General features: G+C 38.7%; 1 protein-coding gene across 2 annotated transcripts in view; it reads left to right on the top strand.

The window, feature by feature from the left end:
- Positions 1-19,157, top strand: part of LOC121961945 (uncharacterized) — a 266,687-nt gene that overhangs the window by 89,423 nt on the left and 158,107 nt on the right. The gene's annotated exons all lie outside the window — the stretch shown is intronic.

Below are 19,157 nucleotides of genomic sequence, written 5' to 3'. Positions count from 1 at the left end.
GGGTTTCAATTGTTTTTCCACGTTTTTTTCTTAAAAGCATAACCAGTTAGGTACCAAAAGATTGCAAAAAAAAAGAAAAGAAAAGTCAAAGGTAACAAGATAATTACCTGAAGCTTATAAAATAAGAGAATCAGTTAAAAATGAAATAACTAGGGAAAATATCAAGAATTCTGATTATTATAATTATATATTTAAAACCAGATTACATAAAAAAATGTATTTATTACTTTTAAAATATTATAGCACATTTTTCAGATGATTCCCTGTTCTCGATCTTTTCTTTTTTGGTGGCTAATTTCAGGTAATTTTCTCGTAACTTTTACTAATTCCGAGTTTAACCCAATTTTTCCTGGTTTCAAAGGGTTAATTGGTGTTGGGCTTTCGAAAGCAAACCGAAACAGACATCCCTAACACACACATTTAGATATACATACACTCTCTCTCTTGCTCTCTCAGAGTTGTGGAGCTGCTTGAAGATGATTCCCTTTCTATGTGAAATGGTAATTGTATTTTTCTAATCTAATCCCATTAGAACCCCGTACCTCCTCTGCAAACTGGCCCGAGGCAATTACACAAAATGTCAATGAATTAAGTAATAGCTTGGTGGCGAGCCAGGGGTGCTCACCGTTGATCACGGCTGTCAGCAGAAAAACGCATCTGTCAACAGCAAACGCGTGCACGCCTTGGTACACACAGCCTGGGTACACACACACACACACACACACACACACAGTCAGTGGTGTTGTTCCACGAACCATTTAACCTCTCTGTAGGACACACACTCGCACATTGTTGGCACTCCACAACCCATTTAACTCCTGTCCAGAACACACAAGCACCCCCACACACACAAAAGGGGGAAGAAAATGCAGCTGGTAAAAGCCGAGTGTGTTGCTCTTTGTGGTGGGAATGTGTCTCTGTCCCGGAGTCGTGCCGGCTTCGTCTGTGTTACAGATAAGACACACAACGGGGCAAAAATATTCTCTGGACTTGTTTAGCTGCAGGCTCGGAATACAAATGCAGGTAATGTGTTTGTAACCGTGGTTTACAATAAGGGATGTCGGCTATCGAGGCTACTTTACACACGCGTGTGCGCATAGATCATGCATTAGGAAGCACTCGGCTGGATAGTAAAAGGCTTTGTGTAAATGATGGAGGTAACTGTGGAGTGCTGAATGGAGTCTGATTGAGAGTGCGACAGTGAACAACAGAATTATTAAAATTCATGTTGGGTGAAACTGATAAAGCTGAAAAATTTAAATGTTTAAGTGTCAAGAAATGTCGTTTGTTAGATATTTAAAGCTGATATTTGGTTATTTACGACCAATCAAGAGCAGAAAGCAGTACCAGTAGTTTTTTTTTCTTTGTGTGTGTATTTTGGGTTCCTATTAGAACGTGTTTACATGCTGTAATGGTCAAACCCACTTTATTTTCCTAATACTGTCTTCGCTAAAACACCCGCATTCACCCTGAAATGCTACATTTTAGCACCTGTCTCTTTAGTCAGCGTTTCAGAGTATCTTGGCATCTGCGCCAGAGAGTTTCAGAGAGAATATGATATAAAATTGGGAAAAAATTAACATTATCAGCCAAGATTACAGGTTTCCCTGACGTTAGCTACATGTCGCAGTAATACTTGCAGCGTAATAGAGTAACAGAGTCGCAGCATTTTCTACAGTGAAAAAACACCAATAAAAAGCTTCTAAACCAAAATGTTCACAGTGTAATGTGTTTCATCAGGTTTACGATCTGAAAGAAATTCACGAAAATCAATAGGAAGCTAGTGTTCAAAACAGTCTGCAGCCTTGAGATTTTTGCTCACAGATATTACTTTTACATGTTTACCTCATTAAACATCGGCCATGTTTCATATGAATATCTAATACTATAACATAAGAGTTTCCCTTTAATACTAATGCAAAAGTATAATATAGGAAGGGAAAAATAGATCCAGTCCCTTTCCTCTCCACCTGTTGAATAAATAGTGACTTGTGCCTCAGCCTTGCTTTGGGCTGCATTGTCTGCTAAATGTTTGAATGTCCTCACTCAGTTCAGTTCAATTCAATAACTTCACCAAGCCTAGCAGGGCCACTGAAAAGCATACAGAGCACAGACACTATTATGCTGCATGCTTATTATTTTCTAGTGAGACTCTTTTGCCTGTTTCAGCCTGCAGAGATACAGAAAGACAGACAAGGCTTAAATGTTTCAGAACCGCAGAGAGGACACAGAGTGAAGGACTTTGAAATACGAGGTTAATACACGTTAGTGACTGTAGCAACTATGTTATTTTGGCAATGGTAGTCTTTCTGATTCATGCTCAAATAGAAGTTCACAACAGTGCTTGGAAATATAGATTTGTTTTATCCATTTTGAGTAGTGATTCTAAATTTATGGCCTGTGAGCCAGAACTGGCCCCTAAACTATTCTGTAATTCACAATAAAAATAAAATGATTCACACTGGGAATTGTTTTTGTACTTTTAGTATACACAAGGTGCCAGAGTGAATAAAACAGCATTCAAATAGAGCTTGTTTATTTTAAAAAAAGTGCCAGTGGAGGATACCACGACCCAGACAGACAGAAGTACTAACCAAAATCCTAGAAATGTCTTTGATTCCTCGAATTGTCCCTAATTTCTTAGAAGTATCCTTTTCCTAAAATCATAGAAATATCCTAAAATCCCACAAATGTCCTAAAATCCCAGAAACATCCTTAAGTCTTAAAAAGTCCTGAAATCCTGGAATTGTCCTTAAATCCTTCAAATGTCCTTAAAATCCTTAAAATCTTACAAATGACCTAAAATCCCAAAAGTGGCCCCCAAACAAAGCAAGTTGAGGATGCCTGGTTTAAAATATCAGTGTTTTAGACACATCATGCATTTTTGTCATTCTTCCCAATGAGATAACACGCTGTTATTGTGATGTGCATGATGTATTTCTAAAAAAAACTGTAATCTCTGCGTAGAGGCTCAGGTGAAATAAGTCCAGGTGTTAATCTGAAAGCATCCATTCAACTCTGTTTGTGCAGTGAATGTGTGAATGTCAGAGTTTCTGCAGGTATGAAATTGAGTTTGTTGCTCTGTAGTTGTGAACCAGTGAGGTGGGGTGAGGAAAAAAAATAGCCACTCTTAGCCAGCAGGGCGCCTCTACTCGAGCACAGAAGCTGTCACTATTCATGAAAGTCTGATTTGGGCGAAGAGAAACAGAGAGCGAGGAAGAAAACGGCAAGCAGTGCAGATTCAAATGACAAACTTAAGAAATTACTTTATTGCCTTTAGGAGGTGAGAGAGGAGTCAGTGGTTGTTTATCTGTGCGACGCTGCCACAGCACTGAAGTCCTCTTTGTTACACCTTTTAGACCTCATGTAGTAGCTTTGTGTAACATCTCATTTTTGGCGAGGAAGCAAAAGATGATAGTAATCCTGCAGACAGCAGCATAGTTTTTCTTTGAGTTTAAAACATCATTTTTTGGTACAAGCTTATGCACACTGGTTTGTGGCAAAGGTAGGACCAAGTCATTGTATGGCAAGTAACAAGTTTCAAGTCTTTGCACTCAAGTCCCAGGTCCTAAACTTTGAGTTTCGACTCTTAAAAAAGAAATATTGCTCTCTATACCAAATGTAATGCCATTTCACAACAGGGTAATAATATCTGAAATTTACAAAAATCAAAACTGTTTTTTTTTTAAAATTTGAACATATGTCTTCTCCAGCTGTAATTTTTGACGCTAAGCATACTGCAATTATTTATTTTTCATATATATATTTTTAAAATTTATTTATTTTTTTAAATTTAAGCATTAAATTATGCTTTGGATTGGTATTTCGATCCCACTACCAGCCCAAAGCATCTATATTTGACGACCTTGGAATGAGATTCAACGATCAACTACGTTGCTTCAGAGTGTGGTTGCAGCAATGTATTACAGTTTGTTTTATTGTAACTGTGAAGGCATTTATGGGCACAGCGTCTGAGTCCGATACACATTTCCCTATGGGCACAATAAACCGTATCGTATTATTTCGTATCATTTCGTACCATCCCATACCGTATTGTATCGTATCCTATCCTATCGTACTGTTCTCAAGGTAAACCATGGTATGAAAGCTGATGTTTATCATGAGGTGTAAATTTACTTATCTATGGTATTGAAAAACATGCAGTCATCAAAAAAAAAAAAAACTGTTTTTATTCCTTTCAGTCCAATTGTAACTGATAATGATATTTTTGGGGATAGTTATCAAACTGAAAATCTCCTCCCGTTATAACTAGCTCCAGAGTTACATACAGCACTTTTACATCGCCAAGTGATTAGTTGAGTTGTGAGTTGTTGGGTTTATAGTGAACAGAGGTCAAAACCACAACAAGACTGCCTGCTCATAGTTTCCGGTTCCATCCGTGCAGACGCTGTTTTAAAACAGACGTCTCATCAGGATGACTGACGGCTGTTTGGGCAGAACTTTGGCCAGCTAAGGCAACAGGAGATGGATACACTTCTGCCTGCAGGCAAAAGTTGCATCCTGTAGCCATAAATAGGTAATGCGATACGGGATGAATCAAATCCCAGCCCGTACAGCCTTACAGCCTCTTCTAATTGTTTCATATGGACAACAACAAAGTCAAGGTTACTCAGCAGCTCCAGACTGTCATGAGATATAGCTGCCATTTTATTTACAACAAGGTTTGGACAGTCATTAAAAAAACAGGGGAAGTTGTGGAAATTGTAATTTCCAGGTAATTTTCCAGTTTCTGGTTGTCATAAATGGTGTAATTTCCTGGGCCTGTGGGTTTGGAAGGCATGCTTTACTTAAAAATCACCCTTAGAAATTTTAAAGAAATGAAACAAATTGCAAAAAAAATTAAAGAAAAAAAATTTTTCTTTAAAAAAAAAAAAGCTAAATTGTTTTCTTTACAAATTGTCCAAAAGCATATAAGGAAAATAAATGGCCAAAAGTTTAAAAAAAAAAAAAAAAAAACAAAGTAAAAAAAACAAACATTGAAAATGTTTTCTAAAAATTAGCAGTAAAATTAATTCAATACAGCCAGTTAATATTATAGCAATTAATAAATAACTAAATCATTAGTCCGCTCCCAGTGCTTAATAAATTATTTGACATGCACCACCCCCTCCCGTGTTATAATAACACAGTCCCTAAGTGTTTTTGAATATTCAGTTCTTATCCTGTTCTGGCTTCATTATTTTTTTACATAATATATATTTAAAATGCATATTTTTACTAATGATATTTAAATTTGCATCAAAATTACAAAAAAGTAATGGGGATTTATTGTTAAAAATGTGTATGAAAACTGTTACAATCTGTAGGCCAGGAAGCAAATGATGATAAATGCACAACGTACCTAACTAGTGTGCAAAAAAGTTTTGCCTCTCAGCTGGACCGCTCGTGTCCAGGATTTAATTTGCCTTTCTGGCTCATTTGTTTCATTTCCTGGTCGTCAGCTAATTTTTGGCACCCGGCTCAGCAGAGGATTTGCTGTTTAACGCACATTGTTTATCATGTCTGCATATGCATCTTTTTTTTTTTTTTTTGATCACAGCAAAAGCGCAACGGAGCACAGATGACACCATTTCCTGCCCAGTGGCACCATCTGGCTGCGGAGGATTCTCTTAATGCTCGTTCTTATCCTCCTTGCTTACCTCCTGCTCATTCCTCTCACCATCCTCTAAGAGCTTCCTCCCTGGTCATTTCTCTGGCTTCGTAAACATCCTTAGACAGCACTCACAGTGTGGTTCTGCGTCCGTCTTCCGCTCTCTCTCTCTCTCTCACACTTTCTTCCCCACACTTTCCCCGCATGCCTCTCCCTCAGCGCTCCTCTCCCTCCCTCGCTCCTCTCTCTCTTTTTTTTTTTTCGCCCCCGTCTCTCTGTTCGTCGCTGACAGCTCCGCTCCTCAGGAGCACTGAGGGGAGCAGAGAAAACAAAGATTTGGTTCAGTGGCTCTGATCTTGATTTTCTGCAGATTGGATGGAAGATTAGGAGGAGCTTTTATTCATACACCACACAATCACTTCCCCCTGCAACTGCAAACCATGACTGCAGACCACAGGGGTTGCAGCTATCAGCACAAATGTGCCATCTGTGACAAGGCGTCTCTATGTTTTCTACCTAAAACCATGACTAGTCGGGGAACACAGTGTGCTGAACATGGGTCCCAGAGAAACTGATGTGAGATGCAGGAAGGGGAAGAGAGTGAAACAAAGGCACAATGCGATGCACAAAAGCCGAAAGTAAACAATCACAACAGGTGAGAGGAAATGAATCAATTCTGGTGGAAATTTGTTGTGTTTAGGTACCTCAATAGAATTGACAGTGCTGTGAATCTGCTCAAGCTGTAAATGCTGCATGAATATATAAAGAATTCAGATTTTGAAGTCCTCCAAAATCAGACTGGAAGGAGCCAATCTATCCCCATACAAAGGTGTGTATGATATCATACAAATCAGCGCCCCACGAATGACCATTTAAAAACAGTTACGGTCAATATGTTCGGAAAAGAAACATGGTGACAATGTTCCATAAAATAACTCAAGCTTTTTTCTTGCCGGAGAGGACTTTGTTGTGACAATGAAGATAGACATTAAGGTGTGAAAACTTTTGTCTACAAGCTCTCGTTCTCCTACAGAGAGCTCTACACTGAGAAGATGAACTGGAGGAATAAAGGGAGCTCAGCAGTAATCTGGAGGTTTGGGGGGGGGGTATTTTTGGGGTTGTGACAATGAAGATAGATATTAAGGTGTGAAAACTTTTGTAGATGTTTTCTTCAATCTATGTGATTTAGCTGGATGGCTTATTTTGCCTGAAATTCTGGCCATCGTGCGGCTCTCAGGTGACAGGCGAAGGCTTGAAAGGGCAAAACAGTGATCTGTCTCCGCAGTCATTGATCATCTCTCTGCACGAGCCCCATTTGCTCGCCACTTTTCCTGGAAAGACGTACAGTAGGGAAGTTTTATTTTATACCTTCATAGGTGGCGAGAAAATCACATCTTTTCAGGCAGAAACAGTGAGACGGAGGAAGAGACAAGGAGAGAAACCAGGCACGCTCTCATCAGGCAGGGCTCTCAGCCTCTCCTCTTTCATCTCTCTGGCTTTATTTCTGCTTTGATTTCAGATTTTTGTACACCCGCTCACTTTCTCAGGAGCTGGAGATCTCATAGCCTTGGTGGGCAAGATTACAGCAATAAAGCTGTGTCTGGTAACACCGGCGATGTGACTGCTTGGGTAAAAAAAGGAAGTGAGGCTGTGAGTCAAAGGAGCTCTGACAAAAGTAGCTGATTTGCCACTGGGTGGACTGCAAAAAAAAAAAACAACTACTAACAAGAAATTTTGTCCATTTATTTAGCAACTTTCACTCTACTAGAGGCAATTGACTTTGTGATCCTCCGACTTTTGCTCTAGCACCATCGGCAGGTTGTCATTTTTGTTTTTTTATTGAAATATCTCAAGTTTTTGGAAGGATTGCCTTGAAATTTGATGCAGATATTCCTGTTACAGAATGTAATTGTAATAGTTTGGATGTTCCCCTGGCTGTTACACTTTGGTTTATGACCACAGATAGTGTCAAAATATCTTCACCTGTTGGTTTGTGGACACCCATTTTTAGTCTTGAGTTTGGAATTTAGCCCACAAATTTTTGAGTCGGGAGTGAATATGTTTGGAGTGTGTTGGTAGCCCTTATCTAATGTAGTGAACATGGTAAACAACATTTAGACTCACAGAGCTGTTGCATGGCTGTAAACTCTTAGCCTTACTTGTTTTCTCCACAACTTTGTTTGTGTGCACTGCACTTCCTGCAAAATACTTGTTCCACCTTCAACAGGTGTCTTACCTGTCACCCACACACCTGTTGTTACAGTGACATCTGCATCTTAATATTGGCATAAGTAATAAAGCGAATCGGGGACTAATTGCTTCAGCCTTGTCAAGCCAGCAGCTACCTGCTGTGTTTTTGGGGCTCGCCCAGCGTGGCGCTTTCCTGAAAAGCCAAAATCCGTTTCTAAAGCACTTGAAAAGTTTGAACCCCCTCCGATTGTGAGGCGAGGCACACGCTGCAGGGTAATCTGAGTGTTGTAACAGTGGAAACGGACAGACAGTTTCTAATCCAGACAGAAATCGCTTGAGGCATTAACAGACGGATGAAAATAAATGGAATGAAGTCAAAGCAACAGTGTAGCACCGTGTGAGGAGAGAAATGATAATAACGCTCAAATTTGGTTCTTATATCTTTGTCAAGGCCTTGGCATGGGCTGCCCGCCTGTATCTCCAGCTTTCATCATTTCTAAATAACAGAGCAGACGTCTCAATTTTAATTTAATTTACTCGCCGACTTCCCCACACCGTTTGGATTTATGCACATACAAATACACCCAACTTGTCTTCTCCCTTGGGTCCTCTGTAGTGACATGACCTTAGCAGTACAATATATCTGACTTCTGAAAATCAAATTACACATTAATATACATTCACATCAGTGGCAGTTTGGGGGGGAAGAAATGGGTCGTTTACATTTTCTGTATTGATTTCCCCAAAAGTGCCTTGGCAGCAAATCAACTTCCACCGCTCTTAGTCTCTCTGCTCTGTGTTGCCACTTTCAGAGAAGAAGACTTGCTTTTATTTCATAATGAATTCAGCATTTTTATCCAATCGGGGAAAATATATTTTAATAGTTAAAAAAGTAATTCTGGGAAGTCAGTCTTCTCCCTCCTCTCCTTCCTGGCAGGAATAGTGTCGTAGTGTGCCTGCATTAGCACGTTTGTGCATTATTAATGCATCTTATTTTGGAATGCGCTGTACACATGAAGTCAACATAACATAAGGCTCGAAACCGTGCCTGTGTTTGTGATGGCTCGGTTCAGGTACAGCTAACAACTAAACATTTTCACATTCAGCCGTTTATGCTGACAGTAAAGTTATGTAGGGTGGGTATGAAAAAGACTCACGGTTGCCAATTTCACAATGCGTACTTAACATAAAAGTTATATAGATTAGATTTAGGAAAAGACTTACAGTTGGATATCGTCATGTTGTGTACTTCATGCAAACTTACGTACTTAAAGAAATTGCCTGCAGATTCAATTTAGGAAAAAATCTATTTTGAGTGTTGTTACATTACGTATTTAACAAAAGTTACTTACTTATTTAAAGTGAGGCTACTGAAGTCAGGTTTAGGTAAAGTGTCATAGTTCCCTGTCATGTTTTACACTAAACGTAAAATAACTGACTTAATTTAAAGTTATTTTTAGTAAAGTGAAGTTTCTTGGTTCGGTTAAGGAAAGGATTCACGATTGGACATCGTCACATTATGTATTTATTATATAATTATGTATGCTAGGTTTAGGTAAGTTACGGATATTAGTTTACGAAGAAAGAATCATGGTTGGATGCCTAAGTAATGGTAAAGTAAAGTTATGTGGGTGAGGTTTGGAAAAGAGACATGGTGACAATGTAACTTAAAATAAGCTAGTTCTCTTGGTTTCACATGGGACAAAAACGCCGGTCTCTGGGGGTAAAGTCTTGTTCGTCTGACCACATCCACCTTCTTAAACTGCGTCCTTATGCTGACTTTTGCTCTATATAAAACTTTATTCTTTTCTTTTGTCAGTGCATTGGTCAAGCGACCTCAACCTTCCTGGTTATGTGGTTTATGTACAAATTCTGGAACATAACTTTTTAAAGGTACTTTAGACTGCATTAGAACAGCCATAGCAAAATATGGAAGATGTCAATAAATAATCAACCAATAATGCAAAATAAATCATTTGTATTCAGTTAAGATCACTTAAGAAGCACCCGATCTGACCCTCTTAACAGCCTGAGCGACGAACTGGAGTCTGTGAGTGTATTTACATTACACTGCACTTGTGCAGCATCCCTGCCCAGGCCTGTTCGCTTGGTACGACACGTCTGACCTTGGTGTCCTCTCCGCTTGGCACCGAGATGAGAACCCTGTCTAATCACACTGAGCCATGCCTCAGCTCCTGCAGGATTTGGCTCGCCACCACCCTGACAATTTTTGACTCCACATGGCCCTTCTGTGGCCCGACAGCTAAATACCAACACATGCTGCTATCAATAGCGTTAAATGCCAATTACATGCTCTCCCCCAGACTTTACTGGCAATTAATGGCAGTGGAGCAAAGCTGTCCTGTTACAAGTTTAATTGATGTATGCGCCGTCCTGTTGTTGTTGTTGTTTGTAACCTTGTGGCAGTCAAGTGGAAGTTGGAGTCCTATTCAGAGACTAATATAATAAGGGACTGTAGTTGTTTTTTGCGTGTAAATATGGGCCGACTCTTCTCTTCATTTATGACATATGGCATGAACATTTTTTAGTAACAGTTTGGTTTGATATATAGCTTCATTGAGGACATGCTGTGAGTTGTTGTGTATTGTTGTTTGTATTTATTTTGCTGCTGGCTGTGCCACAAATATCCCCTCCAGAATAGGTAATAGAGTTTACTTTGACGATATGGCATTGTGAAAGGTTCGCTTGTAGTGATGAACCTACAGAGAATGATCCAAGCAAATCGCCTCAATAGAAGTTCACACTGTACATTTCTGCAAATAATGAGTATTTTACATTTCGTTATTATGTACTTTCAACTTTACATTTCAACAACGCTGTGGTTAATGTGTGCTTAGGTTTAGGAACAAAAACTACCTAGTTATGGCTTTACATACATTCTTTTTGGTGCTATAATAAAATATAAATATATATATATATATATGTAAATCATCAATAGCTGGCCAAAAAAAAAAAAAAAAAACACAGCTTATGGTGTTACCTGACTGTCAGAATACGAAGAAATGTGCTTTTTCCCCTCTGACATTTCATGAATATATTTCAGTTTCTAATATACTATAATCCTAACAATTTGCATTATTGTTGTTCTTTATTTGTCCAATTGGTTAGTTTTTGTTTGTTTTAAGGTTGCAAATAGTAAGCACTTCTCTTTATTAATATCGGTACAGTTATCGTTCTTTTAAAAAAAAATTGGCTTACTGTAAAATGCATTTTGTCAATCAAAACTCACAGCAACATATGGCACATGCTTTGAGAGCACTGTATAGCCTATTGATTGATTGATAGATAAAATTTCCCAGATTAATTGATCGTTGGCTATTTTTTATCGTCTCTACTAGTTTGTTTGTTTGTGTTGGTTCTATAGATGTTTTTTACGTGACATCATTTTGTCATATGATCATGTTGTCATGTTTTCTTATCAGTATGATTTGCCTGTTTAAAATAAATAAATAATAATAATACTAAGTTTTATAATAAAACAAAAATTTTACGACCAATTTTACTTTTTTGATCAACCACCTTACTCTAATAATTTTTGCACAGTCCCTAAAAACAACATCTTTTTAATGCAAGTTATAAATTAGAAATCAGGCCTATTTCCAGAGCAAGAACCATTCATCAGGTATGCTTATTATTCCAAACTAATAGCACTGCTGGTATTTAAATAAATTTTAAAAAACACCTCCCTGCTGCAGCCTGCACTCAGTCATCCTCTCTACTGCACCCGAGAGGGCCAAAAATGGAACGAGATGCTTTTGTTTCCCTCCCAAACAAAGCAATCATTCAGAGATTGATCTAATGCTGAAATAACTGCTGGCACTGCAAATGTATGACGGCTTATTTCCCCACTTCATCACTCGGCGGTCAGTAAAGATTGCATTGGACCAACAGCGTCCTCCTAAGGACACAGAGGTGTAATTGGCTGATTGGTGGCCTTGATTGAATTCTGCTCTGGATGTTTCTGTACGTTCAGATCAGACTAATGTGAGCATGAAGGAGGGCGGAGCGGAACAGCTGACGCAGCGAGAACCGCTGAACAAACACAGCAGACGATAACAGACAGGGAGAGACGGCGTTAATGTGATGAAAAATACAGCAGGTGAACCCATTTACCTGTCACGTCAATACAGTGCGGCACACGCTTAGAAATAAAGGTGCCAACTACAACCCTAGAGGGTTCTATGGCTTGTTCCCGAAGGAGAACCTTTTTTGGTTCCCTGTATACCCTTTTATTAAGTTTCCAACTGGAACACTTTCAAGGGAATCTGCCTTGAACGTAATACAAAGGGTAATACATAGAACCACGTGTGAAAGGTTCCACCTGAATCCCCATATGAGAGGTTTTACAGAGAGCCTTGTCATGATGTAATGGTTCCACCCAGAACCCACCCAAGGGATTCTACTGAGAGCTCTTTCATATTTCAAGAGTTGCATCTAGATCCCAACCAAGAGTTTCTACCTAGAACCTTTTTGTAATTCAAGGGTTTAATCTAGAAGTCACCCAGGAGGTACTACTAAAAACCCATTTATATTTCAAAGGTTTTATCTAAAACCCACCCAGGGGTTTCTACCAAGAACCTTTTTTATATTAAGGGTTTCATCTCGAACCCACGAGGTTCTAACAAGAGCCCTATTATATTCAGAGGGTTTAATCTAGAACCCACCCAGGAGATTCTACCAAGTTTAATTGAGAACCCACCAAATGGTTTTAGCAAGAACCCATTTATATTCCAATGGTTTCATCTAAAGCCACCCAGGAGTTTCTACTGGGAACCATTTATGTTCCCAGGGAGTTCTATCAAGAACCCTCTTGTATTCCAAGGGTATGATCTAGAACCCACGAAGGGAGGCTCAAAAAATAGCAAGTGACTACATTACCCATAGATCTCTCTTCCACTAACCATGGTTTTTGTTCTTAAAGGAAATCTTTGTTTTAAAGAGAACCTTTGAAGAACACTTTCTTTTAAAGGGGTTCTCCAGAAACATATGCTTCTTGGTAGAACCTCATCCCTTCAGGCTGAACCCTTTTTGAACTTTTGTTTCTAAGAGTGCAGGATGGTAAATTGCCGGCCGATTGGTCTGGAAATGTTTTCTAAGCGCTCACAGTTTCATAAATTTATGACAGAATATCTTTGGTCCGCACATGATTTACCAGCGCATCGATTCATCTGCACCTTCCTTTCATCTGTGCAATCTGGGAAACTAACCAAAGCCGTACAGTCTGTCGTTCAGTCAGATCCAGACTCTCACATAACAATGCCGAACACGGTATGGTGGAGGTGGGTGAGGAGAAAGGGGGAGGCAGAGACAGCTTGGAGAGCGCTGATGAAAAATATGGGCAGTAATAAGGAACAATAACAAATGCTGGAAGGTGATGCAGACTACACCGTGAGCCAACCTCCACTATTTGCTCTGGGGCCTGGCTGCTCCGCGTGCCAGTTTCTTTGTCTGTCTGTGTTTGGGAGAGAATATCATGTCAAACTTTCTGCCAGAATTTGATGATTTAGCGCGTCCTCAGTTAACAGCAAATATGGTTAAAGCGATGAGTGTTGTTTGACTTTCTCTCCCACACAAAAGGAACGTGAGAAGAGAACAGCATGTGTTGTTGTGCTGAGGGATAGCTAATGGGATGTACCCGAATCCAAACATGTTCTTCAGGAAATTACAAATAATACGATGGAAACATATTTATTCTACCTAAAATTGCTTAGTATTATTCAGGGAAAAAAAGACATGTTTGTGTTTGTTAACCCTTTGAAACCTGAGCAAATAAGCCCGGCTTTCAGAAACATAGGAAGATGGCGACAAACAAATGGACAAGAAATTAGCGTGAAATAAGTAAAAAAATAACAAGTAAAATACATGAAAATAAACATTTTTAAAAAAGGAAAAAAAGAAAATGCATTAGAAAGTATGTATTGATTTTTCTTTCTGTAACATAATTTTAAATATAATATTAACATAATTACAAATAGATATTTTTACCTCATTTTTTAAATAATAATTTCTAATTATATATTTTGTTCCTAGTAGCTCTTATTTGCTTTTAGTATTTGCACATTTTTGTATATGCATCTCTCTTAACTGTAAAGCATGCCAGGCGAGTAAACTAACATTGATAACAATAAGTTACAATAAGTGGCTGACTTGACGTCATTATTTCATAAACATGATGTGCAAAAGTCAATTTTTGGTTAATAATGAGAATTTTTTATATTAATTAATTTGTTAAATATATGTTTTTGATCATTAAGTGTATTATGGGATTAATGTTCACCACTGTCTATGTAAAGTGACCTAGATTAAATATAAAAATATGTAGAAATATAATATTTAAAATAGAATAATTAAATAAAATAATATATCTAAATATAATAAACCAGAAACAGCTATCAACCTCTTGTTCAAATGCTTTTAGCATTAAATATGTAACCCATCGTCTTTGTAGCTTCCATGTTGTTCCCACTTTACAACCTCAAAGCACATGAACACAATGAAGTTGGACAAACAACGTCCCAACTCGGAAAGTACAACCTTCCCACATCGCATTAATGCAGCTTTAGTTCTGCAGGTATTTGGTTGTAAACCAATGGGCTCACCAGTTGACTAAGCGACTGACAGGCTGAAATTAGCTTCCATAACTACTAATATCATTACTGCCACCAGCAGCCATATCAAGTTAAGTGTACTTCTACACAGTTGGACTGTAATCTGGACTCCACAGATCCATTGTACAACTGGAAGTAACTTTTTCTTTCACTGACACCATGTTATCGTCCTCCAGACAAAGTGTTTGTAATAGCTGCAACTATGTGGAGCTCAGCATTTACAGAAAGCACTGTATTTTCCCGGCACGGCGCAGCACAGTCTGCAGGAGGTTGTTTGTGAATGTGTGGAATTGCTGCTCCATTATAGTCACGCAAGTCCCCCCAAAACAGCGGTGTCATCTGTCTTATTAGCACATGTGTGAGATGGGTCTGGATTCGGAGGAGAATCCACTCAGCAAGAAAATAATAGGGATCGTGGGCCGTCCTCTCAGAAACGTTAAACAAGGGGTGGAAACACTGCACAGTTACAGTGTCTCTCCTAAAAAGACTACAAAAAAGAAACAAAAAACTGCTATTAGAGCGTCATCCCTAATACATGGATTTGACCTACAATACAAATTTGCCAAGTTGAAAACTAACCCATTTGCAGCTCGAGGCTCGCAGACATAACTCATATTTGTTCTTGGGACAACAATGACGTGAGGGGAACAAGATAAGGAGGGGGAGTTAAAAGGCGAATCCGGATTGTGCTTTTCCACTTGGTGAGGGTAAATTATGGAAAATCAGCTTACAGTAATCCCGGCACTCGTTGAAGGGGGATCATCCCGGGCGACTTGACACCATTGTGCACTTTTGAAAATGATGTGCTTGTTAGTGAGGAGGCATGAGACGCACTCGGGCTCATATTCGCTGCTTCATAACCATTAGTGGAGCCTGTTTCTTGGCCTTTCTGCGCCGCTCGTGTTGATTATGAACTTTTCATTCATGTGCTGCGGCTTTGTCATCCGTATTCATTAAGCGCACACGCAGCGGATATAAACAAAATTAACAGCATCGATTGTTTGTGTTAGGTGCCATCCAGCCCAAACATCCGAGTCCATTAGCTTTTGTTGCGATAAATGGACAACCGGTGTAAAAATGGCCGCCCCACAGTGCCACCGATGTTTCCGAGCCCCCCTAAAGTCTCCCGCCAGATGTTGGTGCTTGCTTTGTGATGGAGGGTGAGTCACAGTGTCAATTAAAGGGACACCATATGTCTGCACCTAGGGCACATTCTCATTAAGCGTGTTTACAGCTTCTTACTCAAAATGTGCGACATTAACTGGGACAGTTACAGTTTGGTTCATTTGGAAAGGTGAAAATGAATGTTTTTCATACTGAGATTTGCAGAAAATATAACCCTGCTCAGATGCCAAAAGGACTGAAGTCTCTTCCAATCAAAGTGTAATGCAGTTTATTTGGAATGTGAATATAATTTTACTGATAAGTTAACAAACTACAGTGGAAAACTTGTCTTGATTAGCAGAAAATATGGTTTGACAACCCAATTTCCAGAATAAATGTATGTTTTTTTACATTTGAACATCGCTGAGGTTAACATGTGGTTATGTTTGGGCACAGACATCATTTGGATTGTGAAAGATTATGTGAGTGTAGTATTTAAATACACTGAATGAAAGAGAGAAATAAATTATAGACCATAAATCATATCAAAAAGTTCTGATTTTACAAAAAGGTAAACATAACTCATAAAAAATGTTGGTGTATAAACTCAGTTTAAATGTTTATTTTTGTTTGTCATTCTAATGAAGAATGACAAAGTTTTCAAGTTTTTAAGTGAAGTAACGTATAGATTTACTTTCATTATAACTGAGAAAACAGATTTGTTCAACAGCACATAGAAGGACAAGGCATTTTCTTATTTGAATATTATGCTTTCATAGAGTAGCTTGATACAGATCACGTTCAGATGTTCCTGTCGGTGCTCATTTTCAGTATTTTCAGTGCTTTGATGGTTGATTAGGTAAAAGCATATTTATGTTGCATTAATTCCTGTGCTACAAAGATCTAAAACCCTAATCTCTCTGTACATCAGCAGTTGTCCGTCCCTTGATCATTTAAGTGCATGCTTGATTTCTCCTGCACCTGCCTGCATGCTCATACTGCATATTTCTGCAGGCTCCAGTCTCATTTTCCTTATGTGATAAAAGCTGCACAGCCTCAACAGACACACAGACAGCCTTTCCCCCTGGGCTGTTTAATCTACCTGCAGAGTTTGTAGATAATAGGAGGCGTTTCAAACATTCATGTAGAGCAATGCTCTTAACCAACTGCTCCTGTTGTTGATTTGGACTTTGTAACTACTGCATGTCTATAATTTTCCACATCTGCTCTCAGTTAAAGACACAGATTATTCACTTTTACCACAGCCCATTTTAAATTAAAAAAGGGAAGCGAGATTAACATTTATTTCAGAGAAAAAGTATTGAAAACATTTCCCTTTTTTTCACCCCCCCCCCCCCCCCCACACTAAGCTGCTGGCAATTTTCCTTTTCCCTTTTTTCCCCTCCAAGAGTTTTAATCAAGAAAATGTCTCCAAGTAATTGTGCCAAAAAAAAAAAACAACCGAAGAAAAACAAGAAGACTTTATGAGTGGGTTAATAAGCCACTCTCTGCTGAAAGGTGGGAAGTGTCGCCTGTCCAATTACAAGAAAAGAATGGCTCAGTGAAATCACTTGACACATCCATGCACTTAAAAGTAAGAGCTGGAGAAACCAACAAAGTAAAGCAAACTACATGGAAATCAGCAAATCTTGATTTCCTTTCCAGTGGATGGCATTAATCTTACTGTCTACAAATTCATTAATGATAAAAAGCCTATCTGCTTCATCAGGACCCACCAACTGATTTACTATTTTTCATCACATGAACCATAGTAGTACTAAAACAGCAATGTTGGATTAAATGCTGCATCGTTCCCTATCTCCCTATCTCTTGTGCATATAAATCCAGGACGGAAATGGCGGACTCCGCTACTGAAAAAAAAACAAAAAAAAACATTAGTCCAAATTTAAAAAAAAGTTCTGCCTCTGTGTAAAATGCAAAGTAAAACAGAATACAATGATTTGCAAATCCTGTTTGACCTTTTTCAATTGAATATAGTCCAGAGAAAATATATTTAATGTTCAAGAATCATACATTTTAATGTTTTTTAATGAAAATACACTCATCCTGAATTTGATCCCTGCAATACGTTTCAAAAAAGATTTCAACAACACTAGGCTTTTGCAGTATGTAATATTTTATACCTACATACTTCTTCAAAATGTTCCCTGGTATACGGTATATGATGGTGCAAGCGTGCAGCACTAACAAACATCTCCCCCTCACCCAGACAGTGAGTGCGCTACTCATTTTCAGCCTTTCGTACTAATAAATACACCATGGAAACCCTCAAAATTTTAAGAAAAGTAATATTCTCACACCTATTTCCCTTATTAAACAAAGAAATACAACTGTGCACCTTTTGAATTAAACTTTCTCTCATTCACTGAAGACTGAGGAGGCTTAATTACCTCTGAACTCAGCATAAAACACATTAAAACTTGACAGAAACAAAATAAAACTCACCAAAAGCATCTTGGTTACTCTTGTTAGTAATCTAGTCAGTAAGTCCACTGTTCCAGCAATCACCAGCTCCAGTTTGATTTAAATAAATCCTTAATTCACCAAGTTAATTATAAAAAAAAAACTGCTGTTATTCCCCACAATCTTACTGCTGACTGCCGGCTGTTTACAAACCTGTAACTTCTTCATGCACCACTAGGTGTCACTGCGTCCTTCAGCTCAGTTGCCTGTTCCACCTGTAGAGACCAGGGACTGAGCTCTGGTGATGCATGCTGTGCACTACATACAATGAGCAATGAATTGTGTTTACCGACACTGGTTTTCCATAGTGTTCCTGAACCCATGAAGTAGTATATTTTATATGATCATATTGGTTTTAAATGCAGTGCCATCTGAGGGGTTGAAGGTCAGCGGTGTACAGTATTGGTTTTCATTCTTGCTTCTTACATGCAGAGATTTCTCCAGATTCTCTCATTATTTTGCTGATTTTGTGTAAATGTAAATGGTGTCACAGCTTTTCCTGAATAAAAAAATAGAGACCATAAATAGTATCAGACACAGGGTTTGATTTAATGAACATCTTACAGCACATTAGTGCTGTGTGTGCAGTACAAGTCTATAATCATTTATAATATTTGCTTCACTACTATGATATATTTCAAAGGGAGCTTCAGTCTGCCTTCCTTTCTGTCCCCAATTGGGCTGTTTGCTGTCGCTTACTGAAAACTACAACCCTGGATTAAAAAAAAAGATCTCTTTTCTTTGCTAAGCTAATTAAAAAGAGAACAGATTCCTGGAGTGTTTCTTGGGGATTGGGGAGCAGCGAGCGCCGGCTTTGGCTGGTTGGGAATAGGAGCAGGGATTTCCAGCGGGTATGCAGTCTGTTCTCGTGAAGCCCCGAGACGCTCAGTTGACATTGAGGTTTGACCTTCATCAGGATGTTGAGGAGGTAGCGTGGGTGCACAGGTCTCCACGGCTAATGTTTCGGAGTTGTGATGTGTTTCGATGATTATGATGATGGTAATCATGGTGATGAAGGTGATGATGGTAATGAAAGGTGATATGTTTGTGATGATGATCTTGAACTGACTCACAGTCGAATCAGTCGGGCAAAAAACAAAGAGGCGTACCTTTATAAAGATGATGATGGAGAAACTCTA

Source organism: Plectropomus leopardus, chromosome 23 (assembly GCF_026936395.1).
Source record: "Plectropomus leopardus strain MGB_pleo_1.0 chromosome 23, ASM2693639v1, whole genome shotgun sequence".
Classification (NCBI taxonomy): domain Eukaryota; kingdom Metazoa; phylum Chordata; class Actinopteri; order Perciformes; family Serranidae; genus Plectropomus; species Plectropomus leopardus.
Note: the sequence above shows the minus strand (reverse complement) of the source record. Positions and strands in the feature narration are given on the sequence as shown.